General features: G+C 38.3%; 1 long non-coding RNA gene across 1 annotated transcript; it reads right to left on the bottom strand.

Annotated features, from left to right (window-relative positions):
• Positions 1–18266: 18266 nt before the first annotated feature.
• Positions 18267–20454, bottom strand: LOC139741280 (uncharacterized). The gene is made up of 3 exons (XR_011711611.1): positions 20374–20454; positions 19168–19272; positions 18267–18331 (listed from the first exon to the last, which is right to left on the bottom strand). It is a non-coding gene; the product is annotated as an uncharacterized lncRNA (long non-coding RNA).
• Positions 20455–21708: the final 1254 nt, after the last annotated feature.

The following is a 21708-nucleotide window of genomic DNA, read 5'->3' as shown; positions in this document are numbered from 1 at the left end:
CATATCAACCCTTCGCTCGCCTTCGGCCGCAATTTACTCAAAGAAGTGAACGGAAAAATCGTTATCCATCGCATGTCATATTTATCCTTCGCTTACCGTTCGTTAATCATATTTGACTTTAGTTTATAATCGGATGATTTGAAGGCAATTTTATTTGAAATCGTTGAATTCGCGCACATTTCGTGCGTTTTTCCCATTCGTCCCTCTTCGTCCCTCTACATTCGCTCAGGTGTGAGGGGGCTTCAAAGGGATAGTACAGTTTTGGTTGAGATGAGAATTTGGGCTTTTAAAGTTTTGCAAGATACCAGAAAAGACTTATGATATAGCACAGAGCATACCATTTTAAGAGCATTTCAAAGTTTATTTGATGAAAATCGGGTTTGGAATAACTGAAACATCCAAAAACAAAATAAAACAAAGCGATCGTTCCAAAGTGTGGGTCCCACACTTTATTAGAATCGCTCTTTTTGGATATCTCAGCCATTTCAAAACCAATTTTTATCAAATAAACGTTGAATTTCTCATAGAATTGCATGCTCTTTCATACTTCGTATGAGATTTCTTATTATCTCACCTAAAAATGTTAGAAACCTGAAATTAGGTCTCAACCAGTACTGTACAGTCCCTTTAAGGTTTCTTCTAACCTTTTATGGTTCATAACCTCTAACATGGTTAACGTTGTCGATAACTTGGTCCTTTCCATAAAGGTCAAACCATTACCCGATTTTCTTTCTTCATATTCAAGACATGGTTTGATGCTGCGAATCATGTATTGAACATGAACATAAATGGACTGTGTGGGTTGCATGGCCTCTGTGTCAGTGACCAAGTTATCGGAGAGGTGGCCATGTTAAAGGTTATAAACCATAAAATGTTAGGAGAAAATTTAAACTCAAACCCTGAACACAAACCTGCATTCGTACGAGCTGGCGTATTTGGCCACTTTCATAGGCAGATCTCATCCATGCAATGAGACTTGCGTTAACTGTTCTTTCACAGTAACACGCAAACTTGGAAAAGTGCAATTTGTCCATGTTGTCTTGAAAGTTCATGTGCTCAGTCATGCATAACATTTGTCAACTTAATTCGGTACTTACGGAAAGAGGAAGAGTTCTTCTTTCCTCACAACCAACATTGCTCTCTTCATAGCTGACAAGTATGAAATAGTAGCCCTCCAAAAGTGGAATACCTTTTTTGATACGCACTGTCGAAACAACAGGCCCCAGTCGCGTCGTATACGTGTAAAGCAAACAAATGGTCATTGACCATTTCAAAACTTTTTGAACACCTATTCAGTATTCAGTTGACAGTGGCTGCGAAAGTGTTTATATATGTGTGTGTGCGTGAGTGTGTTCCTGTGTGTGTCTGTGTGTTGTCTTTGTTGTCGTATTTTACTATTTTGACGGCTTGGTTTTGGTCGGCTATACGTTCATGATATCACGAGGAAATTCTTCTGGTCGACTGAACACCATCCACTTGACTTTCATATGTGACCCTGCACCTCAAAACAAACAAAAAGTCGCCAGGCATGAATTTTTAGTTAATACCATATTCTGAAAGAGCAGAATTTAAGCTTTAAAATGATGTATAACTCAAATCAAATGGACTCTCCAAACCTATCTAAATATTGGAAAGAAAGCACAAACTCAGGAAAAGTGTGAACTGAGAAAAGAGGCTCTGAAGTACAGTGTCTATTCAAGCGCTTAATCTTTACCAAACCGTGCTGGCTGTGCGATGAATGTGACAAAAAACAGGAAGTAAACCACCAGAGTAACAACAATGAAGGCATTATTAGATCAGAGTTGAAAATGAAGAGTGTGGACAAGGTTTTTCAGAAATGAAAAAAGGGATTCTAAAGACACACCTAATCACACTATTCTACCAAAAATGTTCGAGATAAACTGCTAAAAAAAAAAAACACTTTCCTGCCCGTTTTATGATACCAAATTTTAGCATAATGTAAAAGAAGATCCGCTCTTTCAGAAAATATGAAAATGTCAAGTTCGGCTAGGTTGACCCATTTTCACTTATTTTCAGTCCTCACGCAAAATCAGTGTGTGCGACTTTATGTTCGTTTTGAGGTGCACGGTCACATATTATACATCATACTCATTAAATGTTGACTACTACATCGCATAATAATTATGTTTTCAAACAGAGCCCTCCTTGGTACACATGGCCTTATTTAGTATACTGTCTATGCTTCGCTTATTGCTTCTCTAAGGGAAGAACTTTTATTATAGCTCCCCTCCCTCTTATCTAAACATAAAACTCGATGACCTGGAGTTGGCTGGATAGAAATGGTAGAAGTATGCTGGCTTGTTAAATTATTGACTGCTTTTTGTTGGGAGGGCGGGGGATGGGAGGGGGAGGCTGATACAATCCTATGTCTGTACTCTTCTAGGAAATCTCTTTGGCGAGTACAGTACAAACATGGACAACCACTCGGGGCCAATCACTATTGGTCTTTATTGAGTCCCCGAACTGTTGCTAACCACTTTCCGACCCTATTGAGAGCAAGCGCTGATGTATGGTCAAGTTTGTGTGTGTGTGTGTGTGTGTGTGTGTGTGTGTGTGTGTGTGTGTGTTTTGCTGTTCGCATTATTGACCGCAATACGAACAAAGTGTCAATGCCGTCGTCAGCGACTTCTTGATTAATCTTTACGTATGTATGACATTGTTTTGCCTTAGCACTCTTTCAGGCCCCGTCACACTACAGCGAATGCCCAACGAATGCCAAGCGAAAGCCCAATGAATTCGAAAATGTGAAGACAGTTTGCATGTCTGACGTTCTTTGAATTCATTAGCTATTCATAGGGATTCGCAGAGATACGCTGGAGATTTTGGACATGTTCAAAAAAATAAAATCGGCTCCAGCGTATCTCTGCGAATTTCGACGAATAGCTAGTGAATACAAAGAACGCCAAGCATGTTACGAACTATTCTAGTATTACCAATGGATGTTAACATATCTTCAAATTTTCAAATTTATTGGACATGATACGTTGGGCATTCGTTGGGCATTCGCTGTAGTGTGACGGGGCCTTTCCCTAGTGTGCATTTATGACTCATTGACGAACCTTGTCGATTCAATGACATGGCCGCCAGTGAAGAAGAAAAACTTGAAGATACCACTAGATTCAGGTTTCCGTCTAGCACTATCAGCTCGTCAGGAGATATGATAAGGTAGTAGAAAACCCTGTGAAGAAGAGTAACACACAATTTGGACTTTAATTATTTGAAAGCAGATCTCTAAGATGGGTCTGATGTTAAGCGATGTTAAACGTCGTCACGGTCTTATTTTCATCATAACGGCAACGCTAACCCTTTCGTCTTTGGTAGCACTTCGAGATAGAAACTCTGGATGAGTCTTTCATTAACTCTTGCCCATTTGAGATAAATGAATGAAAGAGGAATATTGCGGGACAGATTGTATTCAATAATGTCAGGAACCTAAAGAGCAGGGTATTGGTCCAACATTGCGCTACCAGTTACTTGGTTCGATACTCTCGAAATGAATGTTGATGTTATTAACCTGTTTCTGAATATCACAAATACGAAATTTCTTTGGTTTCTACTCACTCATTATTCTTGTTTGTCATGCCTAGAATACAATAGAAAGCGAACTTGGCATCAATGAACATACCCGAAATACTGGAATTCTGTAATGTCTTGTAGGTTGCTAGCCTGGAGGACAAATTGTGATAGCATGCCAGACGAGGAGTCGAGCAGTCCAACAAATCCATCCGAAGCTATCACCGCTATGAATGGAGGCGTTGCAGTCACGGCTAGCCCCATGTAATCTGGTTCATATATACATGTAAAAGGTACCGAAGCTCGATTTATCAAATGTAAAAACTAGACTAGCGCCAGGACACAAGAACTGAGTATGAGTGCAGCAAAGGTCTAAAAATGAAAGCAATAAGAAACAAAAGATTTGAGAATAAAAGCAATCATACAATACAATACACATTTACATTATTGTGTTGATTCATGATACCCTGAACATTAGAATTGTACTTGCCTGACCAATTGCATACCCAAGTACCTTCTGTATCTACTACCTTCTTTAGATTACTATTGGGGAAGACAGCTGAAGGAGCTGCAGGGGCATAGAGTCATGGAGTCACCAGTGTGGACAGTTTATTGAGTTAATTGTCATAATAGTATTTATTTTATTAATTTATTTCCGTTTTATTTCAACAGGGAAGCCCTTTCAGTTAAAAAACTGCTCTACCAAGGGGCCCTGCACAATAAAAAGATACAAAACATATATTCAAATGCACAACGTTACAATCAATCAAAACAAACGTAAACATATCAACCAGATAGAACAAAAAGGGTGTGTTACAAAATTATACTATGATAAAAATACAACATGAATAAGAATGAAAGAAACCGAAAGAATAACGCGAGTTAACAAACAACTATAACTACAACAACAAAACAAATGATATCTCAGTTCCCGGTGTCATAGAAATAAACATATGTATTGCACTCTGTTCTTCCTCGTAAAATATCACAATAGGGTTAAAACTTGAGAGATAATATTCTACTATGCTTTTTAAATATAGAAAAAGATGACAAAACTTGCATAAAACGAGGTAAGTCGTTCCAAGGTTTGACCCTTGATAATGCAGAGATCTCTTATAATATTCCGTATACTTATACGGGGTGTATTGATTTTTAGTGGGCAAGAGAGTGCATATCGAGTTCGCAAATTGACATGACGAAAAACAACTATTTCTTTTATATACACTGGCACCATATCATTGATCAATTTATACATAATAAGATACGTTTGGTATTGCCTCCTTTGTATAATCTTTTGCCAGTTTAATTGTCTTAAAAGAGTAGTACCGGATATTGAAAAATCAGCATTTAAAACCAAACGAGCATATCTATTTTGCAATTTTTGTAATTTCTTGATATTGCACTTTGAACTTCTGCCCCAGATTACAAGACCATAATCAATATGCGGCAAGATTAATGCATTATATAACATAATTGAAATATTTCGTGGAATGTTCTTTCTTAACTGTCGGATATACCCTATGATTTTAGAAACCTTCACATATACCTTCTCAATTTGTTTATTCCATGTGAAACACTCATCCAATACAACACCCAAATATTTGAATTCATAAACTTGGTCAATTATGTCCTTATTATATTTAATGACTAAAACAGCATTATTGACTCTTCGTTTTGTACCAGTCAACATACATTTACATTTCTTAACATTCAATTCTAAATCATGAAATTCCACCCATTTGCATATCTTCTTAAACTCCTTTTGCAACAATTTAGAAACAACATTAATATTTCTGTCTTTACAAAAAACTGCAGCATCATCCGCATATAAACACAATCTTGTACTATGTAAAAATGACAACTTGCACATGTCATTTATGAATATAGAGAAAAGCAGAGGTCCCAATATTGACCCTTGTGGGATTCCTACTTCAATATTTCGAGATTCTGACAATATTCCCTGAAAAAATACACATTGTTGGCGATCAAGGGAATAATTTCTAAACCAATTCAGTTCAACGTCATGAAAACCATATCTTAATAACTTATTGAGTAAAAAAATAATATGTGAAACTGAGTCAAAAGCTCGTTTGAAATCTAAAAACAAACATCCTGTAACATAACCTTCGTCAATATTCCTTAGAATATATTCATTTAAATCCAGTAATACAGTTGTTGTTGAATGCATTGGGCGAAATCCAGATTGACAATCACTTAATAAGTTATTTGAAATGAAGTAATCATACACTTGCTCATATACAGCTTTCTCAAAAATTTTCATATAACAGAAATGGGTCGATAATTGCTAACATTGTCCTTATTTCCACTCTTGAATACAGGTGTAACTTTAGCCTTTTTTCTAATCAGAAGGTATAATTGATGAATGAAGTGACAAATTAAACAAATAAGTAAGCGGTTCGGAGATAAAGGACGAAGCAATCTTTAAAAGATACAGGTGTAGATTGTCAAGACCACATGATTTACCACTGTCAAGTTTAAGCAATTCCCTCTGTACAAATTCACATGTAACATCCGAGAAAACAAAAGACTTATTAATAAAAGGGGTCTGGTGAGACGAGTCTATCCGAGCACTTTTAACCCCGTGGGTAAAAAAGCAATTGAACTCGTTAGCGATTTCAGAAGCATCAGTAGTAACAACTCCACCGTTACGTAATTCGACGCATTGACTCTTTTTGTTACCGGTCAACCTTTTCAAATTCTTCCATGTGTTACGGGGATCGTTGGCATGATCAGTAAATTCTTTAGTGAAATAATTTCTTTTCAAATATTTATTCAAATTATTGACTTTATTTCGTACTTTCTGATATTCAGTCCAATAAGAATCAAGGTGTGTTTCATCAAACTTCTTCTTCATATAATCACGTTGACGTGCTAATGCAATATACTCCTCATTTATCCAGGGTGCTCTTCCCGACCTTTTTCTAGCAGAAACAACAGGTGCATGTTTATCACACAATGCGGTAAATTTTTGCAAAAAATAACTCCAAGCGGATTCTATATCATTATTTTCGTAAACATTTTCCCAGCACGTATCTTCACAATCTCTCAAAAAATGATCTGTACAAAAATTTCGAAATGATCGACACTTACTAACGAACGGCTTTTTACGAACTATTGAATCTTTCAGATTTACATATACAAGAGAATGATCACTTATTCCAATCGATAAAACACCTTTTCTGATAAAACGTTTACATTTAGGTAATATAATCAAATCAATACATGTTCTGCTATTAGGTGTAATTCTAGTGGGTACATTAATTACTTGATCCAATTGAAATAATATACATAAATCATTAATATTCTGACTCAGTCTACTTTTCACCAACATATTGCAATTAAAATCTCCCAAAATCACTATATTATTTGCTATCAAATTAACTTCATCAATATTCATCTCCAATTTTGCAAAAAAGTCAGCTGGAGAATTCGGAGCCCGGTAAAGGACACAGATAAATAAAGAACTTGCATTTTTTATTTGTAATTCTATCCAAAGAAGTTCAAGTCCGTCACTTTCAAAGTCTAATCTGCGTACATATGACAGGGAGGATTTGATGTAGCAACAAACACCTCCACCTTGGGAATTTCTATCTCTCCTCTCTAATTCATAGCCATCAACAGACAGATCAATACATACATCATTATCTAACCACGTTTCAGAAATTGTAAATACATCAAATGGATTTGACATGAGATACTGACAAATGTCGTCGACTTTACCCCTTAAACTTCGAACATTAAGATGAGAAATATTGAGACCATTATTACATCCAAATATGTTTTCTGCAGTATGATAATTGTGAGGTGGGGACGAGTTTACTGTGGCCCGAATTGACTCAGTCTGTTTCTCATGAGATACACTGAAAAAAGGTAATTCCTGAAAAATACAAAGTGAACAAATCCAATCCTTCTCACTTTGAAGGTTTTGAGTGATACTCCACACTTCACATGACACCAGTGCAAACATTTAACGCAAAGAATACTATTTTGATTATTTGTAACTGATTTTTTACATATGATACATGGGTATATGTGACTAGAACGAAGGTTCGAATTCAAAGGTTCAACAGTCATATTGTATGATGAGACGAGGTGTAGTTTAACTTGGTTTGATTTCTCACTTACGCTTGCTTCTCACTCCTTCGGTTTGGTCCAGTTTCTCGATGTCAGCAAAGGACGCGATTGGCACTTTCTTGTTGTCGTGTGTGAGAACTGTTATGCGACCGTCCGATGTCCACACTTTCTTGACTCTCTCGTGCTCGCGGAGTTTAGCAACGGTACGTTGGCGCTTCGATGTCAGGTCTTCATGGACGTAGATGTTCGATCCTTTGAAGTCCGATCGTTTTCTGTAGATGGCCATCCTCTTGTTGTAACTCGTGAACTTCATGATGATCGGGCGCGTTTTCGCTCCATCCCAGTCTCTTGGCGTGACTCGATGACTGCGGTCGATGTGAAGGGGGGTGATGTCGATGTGGAGCTTTTCTCACACTTTGTCAACAATCAGCTGATCGGTGTTTTCGTCCTTCAGCTCCGTGATGCCATGGAAACGTAGACAGTTCCGGCGAGTGTATTGTTCCTGTTCTTCACAGATTTGTTCAGACGATCGACCTTTCCCTGAAGCCGGTTGACAGTCTCGGTCAGTGACGCAACCTGCTGTTTTTGTTGATGAAGGTCAAGTTCAATGGCTTTGTAGACATCCTGTGTCACCTGCTCCGTGATTGCTGCGACAATAGATTCCACCAGTCGGTCACGCGTGTCGGTCTTATTCAGCGCTGTGTCGACTTGTTCTCGGATGGTATGCATTAGAACCGGGTCAGGTGATTCTAGATCCGATGTTTGGCGGGAATCTCTTTGTGGATCTTCGGATGATTGACCAGCAGGGCTACCAGATTTTGTACCCCCATTGCTGGCTGCTGCCCATCCCGATGTTTCAGGCGACGCAGTCGAGGACTGTTCGGCTTGATTTTCCTCGTCGTTACCTCGAGATTTCCCCTTCTGTGTTGTCGCAGATTTACGGTTCGGCATGATGGTTTGATGACAACTGTAGTTTCCAATATCCACTGTCAGTAGCAGAGACCAGTTATTTCAACTCGTAATGACAAAAGAACATGTAATTTTGGGGTAAAATGCTGGTCGAAAGAACACGAAAATGAGTACTTGTTGTCACGTGTTGTCATATGTCATACTATAAGAAAAAGAGTGTGTCGCATATTTCAAACTGACCTCTTCCACTGAGTAGTACGGATGCACCGGAGCCATTTCTAAACGCGCGGTTTACGGTCTGAAAGGTAGCGTCAATCCAGAAAATGACGTCATCGTCTGCACTGTACCCGACATCAATAGGGCGACTGACATTGGGAAGAGGTATTGGATTGAACAGGAGCGAATCGAGACTCCCTTCGTATATCTGGCCCCTGTCCTCGTCACAAACAAATGTCCTTGGAGGGTTTCGTGCTTCTGTAAGCAAATGTAACAAGGATTTTGTATTTAATTAATATTTGCAAAGTGGAGACAATAACGAAGAAAATTAATACCAACTGATGAACATTGCGAACAACTTACCCCATATAGCAAAACAACACCACTAAAAGTTTTTAATAATGTATAGCTCAATACAAGAGAATGGACTTTCCTATCTAACCTATATCAGTAATAAAAAGAAAGTATTCATTCTGGAAAAGAGTTTTCCAAGAAAAACAAAAGGCTTTGAAGTTCAGGCTTTATTAACGGTTATAGAGGACGTCCTCCGAGCAGAGCAGGGTTCCTCTCTGCAGCTACCTCTTGGCGGCTACATTTGTTGACAAAAAGAAGAATCTCTCAACTGTGCGAAAAGTGAAGTGCTTCGATGTTATTGTACTGTATGTGATCATGCATCACAAAACCAACAAAAAGTCACACGCCCTGATTTTACATCAGGACTGAAAATCTCTGAAACGGGTGAACTTAATAGTCAATGTTGAGTTGTTTTTTGTCGTATTTTCTTAAATAAGCATCTTTTTTTCTAAATTATTGGACAGTTTAGGACATAAAACAAATGTAATATTATGCTTTTAGTAATTTTTCGAGAACAATTTTGGTAGAAAAAGTTCACTTTCAACACTTTCAACAGTTTTGAAGGGATGAATAACTATGCTACTACTTTTTAAAGTTGGTGATAACCATTGTAAAATGTGTTAATATAGAGTACGCTCGATTTCAGGACAAATTGCTTCATTGCTGTTGCTATTTTTGTGCATAGTTTGTGTGCCCTCTAGAGGTCACATTTGGTTCAAATTTGATGTGGAGGTTTATCATGATGTAATCTACAACCCTTTAGATTTTGGATGTGCTGCCCTTAGTGTTACGTCTTTTATAGGGTCAAAGGTCCTGTTATTGGTGGATGGTTTGTGTGCGCTCTATAGGCTACATTTCTTGACGGATTTTGTTCAAATTTGGTATGAAGGTCAACCATGATTATAATCTAAGAGGTTATAGATTTTGGATCTGCTGTCCCCAGTGTTTCGTCTTCTATAGGGTCAAATGTCATATTGCTGGTGGATGGTTTGTGGGCGCTCTAAAGGCTACATTTATTAACGGATTTTGTTCAAATTTGGTACGAAGGTCTACCATGATATGAGCTACAAGTCGAAAGATTTTTGACGTGCCACCCCAGTTTTCTGTCTTTTATAGGGTCAAATGTCATAATTGTTGATGGACGGTATTCCTATAGGCTATATTTCTAGACAGATTTTGTTCAAATTCGGCACGAAGCTTTACCGTGATATCATTTACAAGTCTATGGATTTTGGAAGTGCTGCACCCCCCTCCCCGTGTTCCGTCTTTTATAGGGTCAAAATTTACACTTTTTTACGATGCAACGCCAGACGCAGAGCATTCTTTAAGAAGCCGTGTGACTGGGGCATCAACGGCTATCCTGTAGCACTCTGCATGCAGGTAACATAACCTTCAGATAGTACTTTTGATATACAGATTCATTATACTCTAATCTCCAGTGCGTATCATAAAAAGGTAATCCAACTTTGGAGGGCTACTTTCTATAATTGTCAGCTATGGAGAGCAGAATATTAGTTGTTACCTAATTATGTTGAAAAACGTCTTGCATGACAGAGCACATGAACTGTAAAGACAACAATGCCAAATAGCAATTTTTCTAAGTTTGCATGTTATTGTGAAGGAACAATGCATCTCTCACTGCGTGAATGGGGTCTATCAATGAAAGTGGCTATATATACACATACCATTGTTTTGTAAAGCTGCGCCTAGTCTTCACAATATTAACCTTTATATTTGAAGAAGGGGAAGGGATCTTTGTCCCTCACTCAAACGTGAAGATGAAGCAAAAGCTGATGCTGGTACCGGCACTGGCGTAGCCAAGGAGGGGCGATGGGGGCGGTTCCCCCACCCCCCCCCCCCCCAAAGATGTGGACCGGGGATTTGCGAGGCGGAAAAAAAAATGCGTGTATAGTGTATGCATACACATGAAGCGGGTCTCCTTTTCAACCTTTCATCAAATAAGATCATAAATTTTTGAATATTTCACTCGAAGTGTGCACCAGATCGTTGAATTTCAATTCAAAATATGCAAAATCTCTCGTGCTTGGGAGGGGGTATCCCCTCCAAAACCCTCCCCCTCTGTGCCTCTTTCCCTAGCTTTAGTACACTTTTTAGATTAAAAAAAATATTAATAATTCTGAGTGCACAAGACTTAATTATAACTTATATTCCGAAAACTCAAAGTTCCCCGATGTACAAGGGGAATTTCCCCTTTTAATCGACTCTTTCCTCCCTCAGTCCCCCCCCCCATCAGTTTTTTTTTTGAATGATTTCCCATATATTCCATCAAATATGCGTATACGAGATATCTCAATTTAAACCTTAAAAAGGCAAAAGCTCCATCGTACGGGAAGGATGGAGATAACACTCGCCCACGCCTTCTCCTTGCTCGCCCGCCCCTCCCCTCCCTATGGGGCGCCAAGTGTTCGCTTGAAAATTCCGTCCAAAAAGACACGAAATTACCTTAAAACTACAAAAATCTTACACTGAAATCCATTTCGTTACAAAATGAAATTGTACAGACAATTTCGTAACAAAACAATTTCATTTTGTAACGAAATCTGGTTTGATTACAAAATTAGGAAGACAGTTATCCATTTTGTTAACAACAAATTTTATTTTGTAAACAAAATCTCATTTTGTTACAAAAAAGACTTGTGCTTTTTCATTTTGTGACAGAATGACATGGCAAATATAATTTCGCAACAGAATCTTATTTTGTTCCAAAAAAAAATCATTTCGTGTACGGAATTGAACTACAAAACAATTTCGTGCACGGAATGGTTTTACAAACTGCATTTCGTGTAGAGGGTCTAACAGAATTGAACTACACTCCCTTTTGTGTACGGAATTGAACAACAAAAGTAATTTCCCTGTAAGGTACCATACGAAATGGATTGCGTCGCAGACGAAATGGATTTCATTGCACACGGAATGCATTTCGTACCATATCAAATGGATTTCGTACCTTGGATACGGAATGGCATTCTGTCAGTGCACACGGAATGCATTTCGTACCATATCAAATGGATTTCGTACCATGCGAAACAGATTTCGTGGTACACAGAAAGGATTTCGTGTACGGCCATGGCATTCTGTCAGTCTCTGCCGAGTAAGGGATATAAGAAGGACGCTGATTGGCCGCCTTGTTGATCCGAGCAAGCTCCGCCCTATATTTTGCATATACCGGTACTTGAATGAAGGGTCAGACAACGAAATTTCGAAAGCCGGTAAGACTTGTAAGTTTATTATAAACTCTTATTTTTTTTGTTTTTTTTTTGCTTTATAACAAATGCCTATAACTAAAGTGAATCGATTAACGTTAGGCCTGCACGATATTAGTGGTCTGATACGCTATTGGAAGCAAATCACTGGACATTCTTGTATCTGTCACTGCCACTGCCTTCCAACTTAACGTTAGTTCAGTCCCACGTGTATCTTTCTGCGATGGTAATTTTCTCCAATACATTACCATCCAAATCCACTTAATACATGAACAAGCTTATCTGAAGATAACCTTCTAAGTTAGGGCCGCGTTTCATGAAACCGTCATAAATATAAGTTCATGACATATCCCATTGAAGCATGTACAAACTCTACATTACAATAGGTTCTACACGTTTCAAGGGGATGTCCAAGAAGTTAGACCTAATACATGAACAAGCTTATCTGAAGATAACCTTGTTCATGTATTAAGTGGACTTTGATGTTAATGTATTGGAGAAAATTACCATCGCAGAAAGATACACGTGGGGCTGAACTAACGTTAAGTTGGAAGCCAGTGGCAGTGACAGATACAAGAATGTCTAGTGATTTGCTTCCAATAGCGTATCAGACCACTAATATCGTGCAGGCCTAACGTTAATCGATTCACTTTAGTTATAGGCATTTGTTATAAAGCAAAAAAATAAAAATAAAAAATAAGAGTTTATAATAAACTTACAAGTCTTACCGGCTTTCGAAATTTCGTTGTCTGACCCTTCATTCAAGTACACATGTACCGGTATATGCAAAATATAGGGCGGAGCTTGCTCGGATCAACAAGGCGGCCAATCAGCGTCCTTCTTATATCCCTTACTCGGCAGAGACTGACAGAATGCCATGGCCGTACACGAAATCCTTTCTGTGTACCACGAAATCTGTTTCGCATGGTACGAAATCCATTTGATATGGTACGAAATGCATTCCGTGTGCACTGACATAATGCCATTCCGTGCACGAAATCCTTTCTGTGTACCACGAAATCTGTTTCGCCTGGTACGAAATCCATTTGATATGGTACGAAATGCATTCCGTGTGCACTGACAGAATGCCATTCCGTACACGAAATCCTTTCTGTGTACCACGAAATCTGTTTCGCCTGGTACAAAATCCATTTGATATGGTACGAAATGCATTCCGTGTGCACTGACAGAATGCCATTCCGTATCCAAGGTACGAAATTCATTTGATATGGTACGAAATGCATTCCGTGTGCACTGACAGAATGCCATTCCGTACACGAGATCCTTTCTGTGTACCACGAAATCTGTTTCGCATGGTACGAAATCCATTTGATATGGTACGAAATGCATTCCGTGTGCACTGACAGAATGCCATTCCGTACATGAAATCCTTTCTGTGTACCACGAAATCTGTTTCGCATGGTACGAAATCCATTTGATATGGTACGAAATGCATTCCGTGTGCAACGAAATCCATTTCGTCTGCGACGCAATCCATTTCGTATGGTACCTTACAGGGAAATTACTTTTGTTGTTCAATTCCGTACACAAAAGGGAGTGTAGTTCAGTTCTGTTAGACCCTCTACACGAAATGCAGTTTGTAAAACCATTCCGTGCACGAAATTGTTTTGTAGTTCAATTCCGTATACGAAATGATTTTTTTTTAAACAAAATAAGATTCTGTTGCGAAATTATATTTGCCATGTCATTCTGTCACAAAATGAAAAAGCACAAGTCTTTTTTGTAACAAAATGAGATTTTGTTTACAAAATAAAATTTGTTGTTTCATTTTGTAACAAAATGGATAACTGTCTTCCTAATTTTGTAATCAAACCAGATTTCGTTACAAAATGAAATTGTTTTGTTACGAAATTGTCTGTACAATTTCATTTTGTAACGAAATGGATTTCAGTGTATGATTTCTGTAGTTTTAAGGTAATTTCGTGTCTTTTTGGACGGAATTTTAAAGCGAACACTTGGCGCCCCATACCCCCCACGCATAGAAATAGACTGTGGCTACACTTTGAACATAAACAGTTTCCAAATATGACACAAAATGTGTGCACCAAAACGTTTAACTGCAATCGGAAAATTATACAGAATCTCCTTTCACAGACTTGCTAAACTTCTCTTCTGATTGAAAAATTTCCAGATATTCCAACAAAAGTGTGCGCCAGATTGTTGAATTTCAGTCCTAATAGCTTAAAACCGAAAAAAAGGCTCCCTCGAATATGGGAGAGGTATCTTGCCACCATTCCATTGCTTGTTACCCACTTTAGACTTAGTACATTTTTGGGAATGACAATTTCCGAATTTTCCACAAAAAGTGTGCTCCAGATCGCTGTATTTCAATTCTCAAAACGCAAAAGCGCCGCCGAGCGGGAGGGCGAATCCCCCTTCCTCTAAGCTCTTCATCACTAGACTTTGTACGTACACACAGATGATGCACATTCGGAATAAGAGCTAAATTCCGTGATTTTAACTTTAATTTAAGGTCTGAAAATGCAAAATCACCTTCGTGTGGGAGGGGAAATGCCCCTATCTACACCCTCGTGTGCATGTTTTTTTTTTTCTGTTTGATTGCTGAACAGAGCAGCGTTCATGATATTCAGTGTAAGACTTAATACAAGACGTTTATTTAAATAATACCATTTTGTAGCCATAATGTTCAATAATAATCGACATGAAAATATATTGCTACCTTAAACAAGTGGGACTGTTTCAAGTCGATAAAACACGCAAAAACATGCATCAAATTGCACCATTTGCAACATCAAAATGCAAAAAGTTCTCACCGTGGGAGGGGGTACACCCCTTCCCACACCCTCCCCTTCCCCCTTGCTCGCTCTGCTCGCTCGGGCTCAGTCGCGTTCATGATATTTAGAGTAAGAATTAATACAAAAAACTATATATATTATAGGCAAATTGTGCAATAATAATCTACACTAGAATATACTGCAACCTTAAACAAGTGGGACTGTTTCAACTCGTTAAAACACGCAAAAACATGCATCAAATTGCACCATTTGCAACATCAAAATGCAAAAAGATCTCACCGTGGGCGGGGGACACCCCCCTCCCACACCCTCCCCTCCCCCCTCGCTCGCTCCGCTCACTCGGGTTCAGTTGCGTTCATGATATTCAGTGAAGAGAATTGATACAAGAAGTGTATTTAGATCATACCATTTTATAAGAAAGTTGTTCAATAATAATCTACATCAAAATATACTGCTACCTTAAAGGCATAATTTACCATTTGCAGATGAAACAAAAACCCAGCATTACTGTTCTTTAAAATAGTTCTTAAATGTAAGCTAGGGATAGAAAGAACCACTGTAAAAATTTGAATCCGCATAATCGATGTTAAGTGTTGTTGCATACACAAAATGTGAACAATAGTTATGATAAGAATGTTTCCAGACTAAACCGTCTACAGTTACGGTTTATTGAGAAAAACACTCAAATCTCCTTATATTTTAGGCTTTATTGAGAACATTTTACATGGTAGGATATTTTGTGATGTAACTGACCTTCACATCCGCATCAAATGCGATATTTTGATTTTTTTAAAATCACTGCTCCCAAAGGTAAACTAGATCTTTATTTAAACAAGTGGGACTGTTTCACGTCGACAAAGCGCGCAAAAACATGCATCAAATTGCACCATTTACAACATCAAAATGCAAAAAGTTCTCACCGTGGGAGGGGGACACCCCTTCCCACACCCTCCCCCGTTCGTTCCGCTCGCTCGGGTTCAGTCCCGTTCATGATATTAAGCGTGAGAATGAATACAAGACATTTATTTAAATGATACCATATTTTATAGCCAAATTGTTCAATGATAATCGACATGAAAATATATTGCTACCTTAAACAAGAGGGACTGTTTCAATTTGATAAAACGCGCAAAAACATGCATCAAATCACACCATTTACAACATCAAAATGCAAAAAAAGTTCTTACCGTGGGAGGGGGGAAACCCCCCTCCCGCCCCCCCCCCCCCGATCAAATCCTGGCTACGCCGTTGGGTGCCGGGGGATACAAACGCATTGCGCGGCAATGGACATTAATTTTCTATTCAATTTTGGTCACCGTTCCGAAAATTTTGCAGGTCAAATTGGCATTTATTATCGATATATTTTTGCAAGAATACTAGCTGTTGCATTTGTCCCTGGTTGATTGTGATTGTTTTCAGTGACTCTGAATATACTGTCGTCCACGTACGTGTGAGCCTATGATTAGTTTACCAACGGACGAGTGTTGTGTGTGCTGACTTGGTGTTGACCTAAAGTTGCTGCTGCCGTAGTCTTGTATGCAAGATTATAGCAAACAATGAATGTGCTTAGACTTTGGTACGTTGTCAAGTAGGACGCATGGATAAATCTTGATCAGAGAATCATGTGGCGCTGGGTAATAACACGTCATGCATAGAGAATTGAAGAATTCATAGAATGAGTTGATGGCTTTTAATGACTGCAGTTGACCAAAGCAACACATGCAATGTGCTTTTGGTTGAAGAGTTAAGAAATATTGAACAATAGATATAGACAGTGTATGAAAAATGCTGTAGTTTGTCATGTAAATCAGCTGAAGTTGTACAAAAGAGCCTCAGAGCCAAGAGCTGACACTCCCCTCCCCCTTTTTTGTGTGAAGGCGCTGTGGAAAAGTGGATAAGACTCCCGACTCCCGATCGGAGGACCCGAGTTCGAATCCCACCCAGTACTTACGTCCTTGGACAAGATGTTTTACCCACCACGTCCCTCTCGGCCCATGTGTATAAATGGGTACCTGGCAACGGTAGGGTAATAATGATGGCAGGGCCCTCTGGTAGAGCAGTGGCAACACCCAAGAGGCTGCTCTCCGTAAATAAGATCTTAGTATTGCAACAGATGTCTAATAATCTAGGTACCGCGGTTTTAGATATCCCAAATATTGCTTCTATTAGGTAATATATTTATGAGGATCGAAGGGTAAAGAGTGCTATGAGTGAGGTTGGGTGTGTAAAGCAGTTGGTAAAAAGCGATGTTTCCCCTATCATGCCATATGTTACGAACGCCGCGATTGACCATTCGTAGCTGGATATTTAGCTGTACTCATCTGAAATTTGCAACTGAATGATAAATTGCCCTACATCGTCGTAAGTAAGCACTGAATTGATCAGTGTTTTAGTAGTAGCCATGGTAAAGAATCATGGGCGTACATATTTTAGCAGAATTCAAACCTTAGACCTCCTGATCTCCGGACAAGCGTCATCTCCACTAAAGACCATCGAGCTTCCGCCCTACAGCAAGTGTTGGTTCTAATACTTAAGTCCTATAGCATGGAGCGGGTACTGCATAATTATACAAATTCATGAAATTCTTTCGTCGAGATGTTTTCATTGCAATTGATTGACAAATTCCCTACATCGAAGTAAATAAGCACTGAATTAATCAATGTTTTAGTAGTAGCCATGATAAAATAATCGTGGGCGTACATACTCTATTATAGCAGGATTAGAACCTAGGACCTCCTGATCTCCAGCCAGGCGTCATCTCCACTAGACCACCGAGCTTCCGCACGACAGCAAGTGTTGGTTCTAATCCTTACAGCATGCAGCGGGTGCTGCAAAGGAGGAACATCGTCAATGCCATGTGTTGTTTGAATCAACTCCTCGAAAACCTCAGCGAAGAGCTGAAGATTTTATCACTGTTTGGACAGGTGTATGACAGAGTGCCATAGAAGTGTTTTATTATAGGCCAGTCTTCATAGAGACAGACCGGGAGAAGAAAATATATGAGTTGTAATATCTAACACGGTTTTGATTAACCTAAGTTTTTTTTTTCCTTTTTTTAGACGTTACTGTAGGGGAAGTATGTACTTAGGTGCGATTCTTGCACTGTCATTTTCTTACGAATTTCGCAGGACGTTCCCTCGTAGTCATCGGGGCACAGACAGGTCACTCCTTGAGTAGTACGAAGACACGTCCCGCCATTCACACACCTATCGACGCATAGATCTGCCGTGGAACGAATAAGTAGTTGGAAAAACTGAAACCAGCCTTCACACTGTCGAAGGTTTTGTGTTACCAGCCGAGTAATTTGCTAATCAACTTAATGAGATGGTACAGTATTGGTTGAGATAAGGATTCAACTTTTTTCTTTTTTTTTTTGCGAGATACTTAGAAACCACGTATGAAATGTTAAAGACCCATACCATTCTAAGAGGAAATTACAAGTTTGTTTGGTGAAAATTGGTTTTGAAATGACTGAAATATCCAAAAACAAAGTAACACAAAGCGATTATAATAAAAGGTGGGTCCCATCTTTTATTAGTATTTTTTGTGGATATCTTAGCCATTTCAACATCTTTTTTTTCATCAAATAAGCTTTGAATTCCCCTTAGAATTGTGTTGATATGTTTTTGTTTTTCATATTTCTCAGGTGGTTTCTCATTATCTCACAAAAGCCTCATCTCAAACAAACTATACCATCCCTTTAACGAAACATACTTTTTGATACAAGTTGTAAAAAAGCTATTAAATTCGCATGTGCCTCCTGCGATTGGCTAGAGACATGAAAAACAAAATTCAAATGGTATGAACAAATATTTTTGATTGTCGATGTTCGTCATTCGTAATGCTGTATACAGTGTTGTATCATTGGATTTGTTTGTTAGTTGCTGTTTTATTCTAAACATATCAACCTCGATTCAAGTAAGTGTATAGACCTATCTGTCTCCGTAAACTTTCTTAACACAAAATCCGGCACAAGTCCAATTGATGGTTGAAGTTTCTGATTTTGTGCTTGTTTGTTTTAATGTTAATTGATCATTTGCTTATTCCCAATCTCTTACCTGTCTCACATAATTCACCAATAATTCCAGGCGGACATGAACAGGACACGGATGCAAATGATCTCGAACAGACACCGCCATTTTCGCATCGATTGAGGCAAACATCTGTAGAGAATTGTCACTATATTGTCAATGAAGTCTTTTGTATAGAAAGAATTCCTGAAGAACATCGTGCTTAACAGGTACCATGATGGAAATACACAGGGCCGGCGGACGCCTTGGTGGGGGGAGTGGCACTCGAAAAAAAAAATAGAATGAAACATGTGAGCTTGGTAATTTTGCTTGTTTGCTCATGAAACCCGGAAGAGCCCCCCCCCCCCCCCCCCATTTTTAAAAACCGTGGCGCCGGCCATGTCATAAGTCTGGGAGAAGTACAGGAAGACACAATGACACCACTGAGTCAGCACCTTTTGAAACTTAATCAGGTGAGGTAAGGATTATATTATGATATGGATTGTGTTTTTGTCGAAAACTAAATTGATAAACAAAAATCTTATCCTAAAAGTATCTAAAAACTTAAATTGTCTTGAGTAAACCACATTTCTAATAATTTCTAAATAAAGGTTAGCAGGGATACTGGCCTGCAATGATTAACATCTTCCTTCTCCCGTTTCTTATTGACTGGAATTCCTTTCAAAACTTGAATAATCAGAGGGACAACACCCTGCCCTTACATAAGGCCAAATTAAACATATGGATCAGCTGATGAAGAATAAAATTTACGATTATTTGAAAAAAAAAAAAATATTATCAATGCGGTCATGTTCAGTCTTTATTTTTCTTTTTAAACTTTATCTATCAGTACGCTTTTGTGTAATGCGGGTGTAAGCACGCGTGTCTTATTTTTGAATCAATACTTAAGCTTTTTGTCAGCAAAACGCGTCTTTAATCTAGTTGTAATGAAAACGCTAAAGTTCCGAATTTCCTTAGATATTAGAATGATATGAAAACAAATTCTCTTAGTCTCTCTGCAAATACTCTTAATGATCGGTTATAAACAGAAGAGGTGATCAATGAGTTCTACAGCTGGAATTGTCCATCTAAGAAAATGTGTGAAGCAATGTAGAGGACAAGTAACGAGGCCATTCACTTTCAGCTGATGGGCTCAGTTCGTGCTTTATTCTCTTTTGATCTAACAAAATAACATCGTTTAGTTCTATGTTGTTGTCTTTTTTAAATATCACTGAGAAGACCTGACACACTGACCCGTATATATATGTATCATAGCTGGCGACGGGAAATCTATTTCAAGTTGGTTGACATTGTTGGAGGCGATGTCTATCCAGTACACTCTGTTTGTTGTGGAATCAGAAAAGTAGATATCAGAATAAAAGATGTCAATTCCCAGAGAGTAGATGTCAAGTGTGGAGGTGGCTGCAAGACGAAAGATGACGGAACGTTGGCCTGGATTATCGGGCGGTATGGACTCGATGACGTCAAGGGAAGTGTCCGTCCAATACAGTCGATGTTCTAGCATTAGAAACAAATGGGTATGTGCAATGAACATTTATATTTAACAAGTTTCAGGGTTAGCTGTACCATTTAAGTCTCAAAGATTTATTTATTATTATATATGTACGCAATACATATATTCAACGGATGCACGTACAGCAAATGTTCACCAGTCATATAGCCCATGAGCTCGACGCTATAGGCAAACACAGAAGCTTCGAAATTAAATAAAACACAAACCCAAAGAGAAATGCGGATTGAACACAAGCAGCAATATTAGTTGAACACATCAGTGAAAGTTTAAGGAAAATCGGACAATTTGATTAAAAACAATTTACACCAATCTCAACCACTCACAGATGTCACTTCGACGTTGTACTTTGAGAATGAAGTGAAGACAATAATGAATTGAAATGAATTGGCTAATTTGATACAAAACCGAATATTAAAGGATAAGGATGTATTATTTCCTTTCTGTCTGTGCTTTATTTCAAACATTTAATGTTAACATCTCTGATCTGACTTTCTTTTTATTCATGTTCCATATTCCACATTTCATACAAGTTTTAAATTCCATTTGATTTTAGAAAATAAAAATGTTTTTAACACAACAGTCAGTTTGAAACAACAATGCACAAATGTATAAGGACATATGATTGACGTGTAATACGAGGAACCCACTAAAAAGCAAAGCTTGTACGATGTAGGTTCCAAAAATATAATATAGGCTTTTAGAACAGTATATAAATGTAAAAGATGGCAAAACATGCAAAAATACAACATGTCGAGAATATTATAAAATTTACGGAACGTGCAAGGTATTGTATGATGTTCATGATTAAATTTAAGGTATCAATGCTAAGAAAAGTAGCAAATTGATCAGACAAATGAAGTCATCCGAGCGAGGCATCTTTGGAGTATGCAGAAATTTGTCAAGCGATCACTGCAAAATAATTATACGTAGGATTTTAGAAAATTGGATTTAAGATTTTACTTAAAGGAACTTAGAGAACTTGATTCGAGCAGAATCTAACTCATTCCAGAAAGAAGGGCGGGTCGGAGTAATTGTCTTGAGGGCTAAAACTGTAC

This window comes from Diadema antillarum, unplaced genomic scaffold, assembly GCF_040938485.1.
Source record: "Diadema antillarum isolate AM-2024a unplaced genomic scaffold, OU_Dant_1.0 seq00000915_RagTag, whole genome shotgun sequence".
Classification (NCBI taxonomy): domain Eukaryota; kingdom Metazoa; phylum Echinodermata; class Echinoidea; order Diadematoida; family Diadematidae; genus Diadema; species Diadema antillarum.
This window is presented reverse-complemented; position numbering and strand designations above follow the sequence as displayed.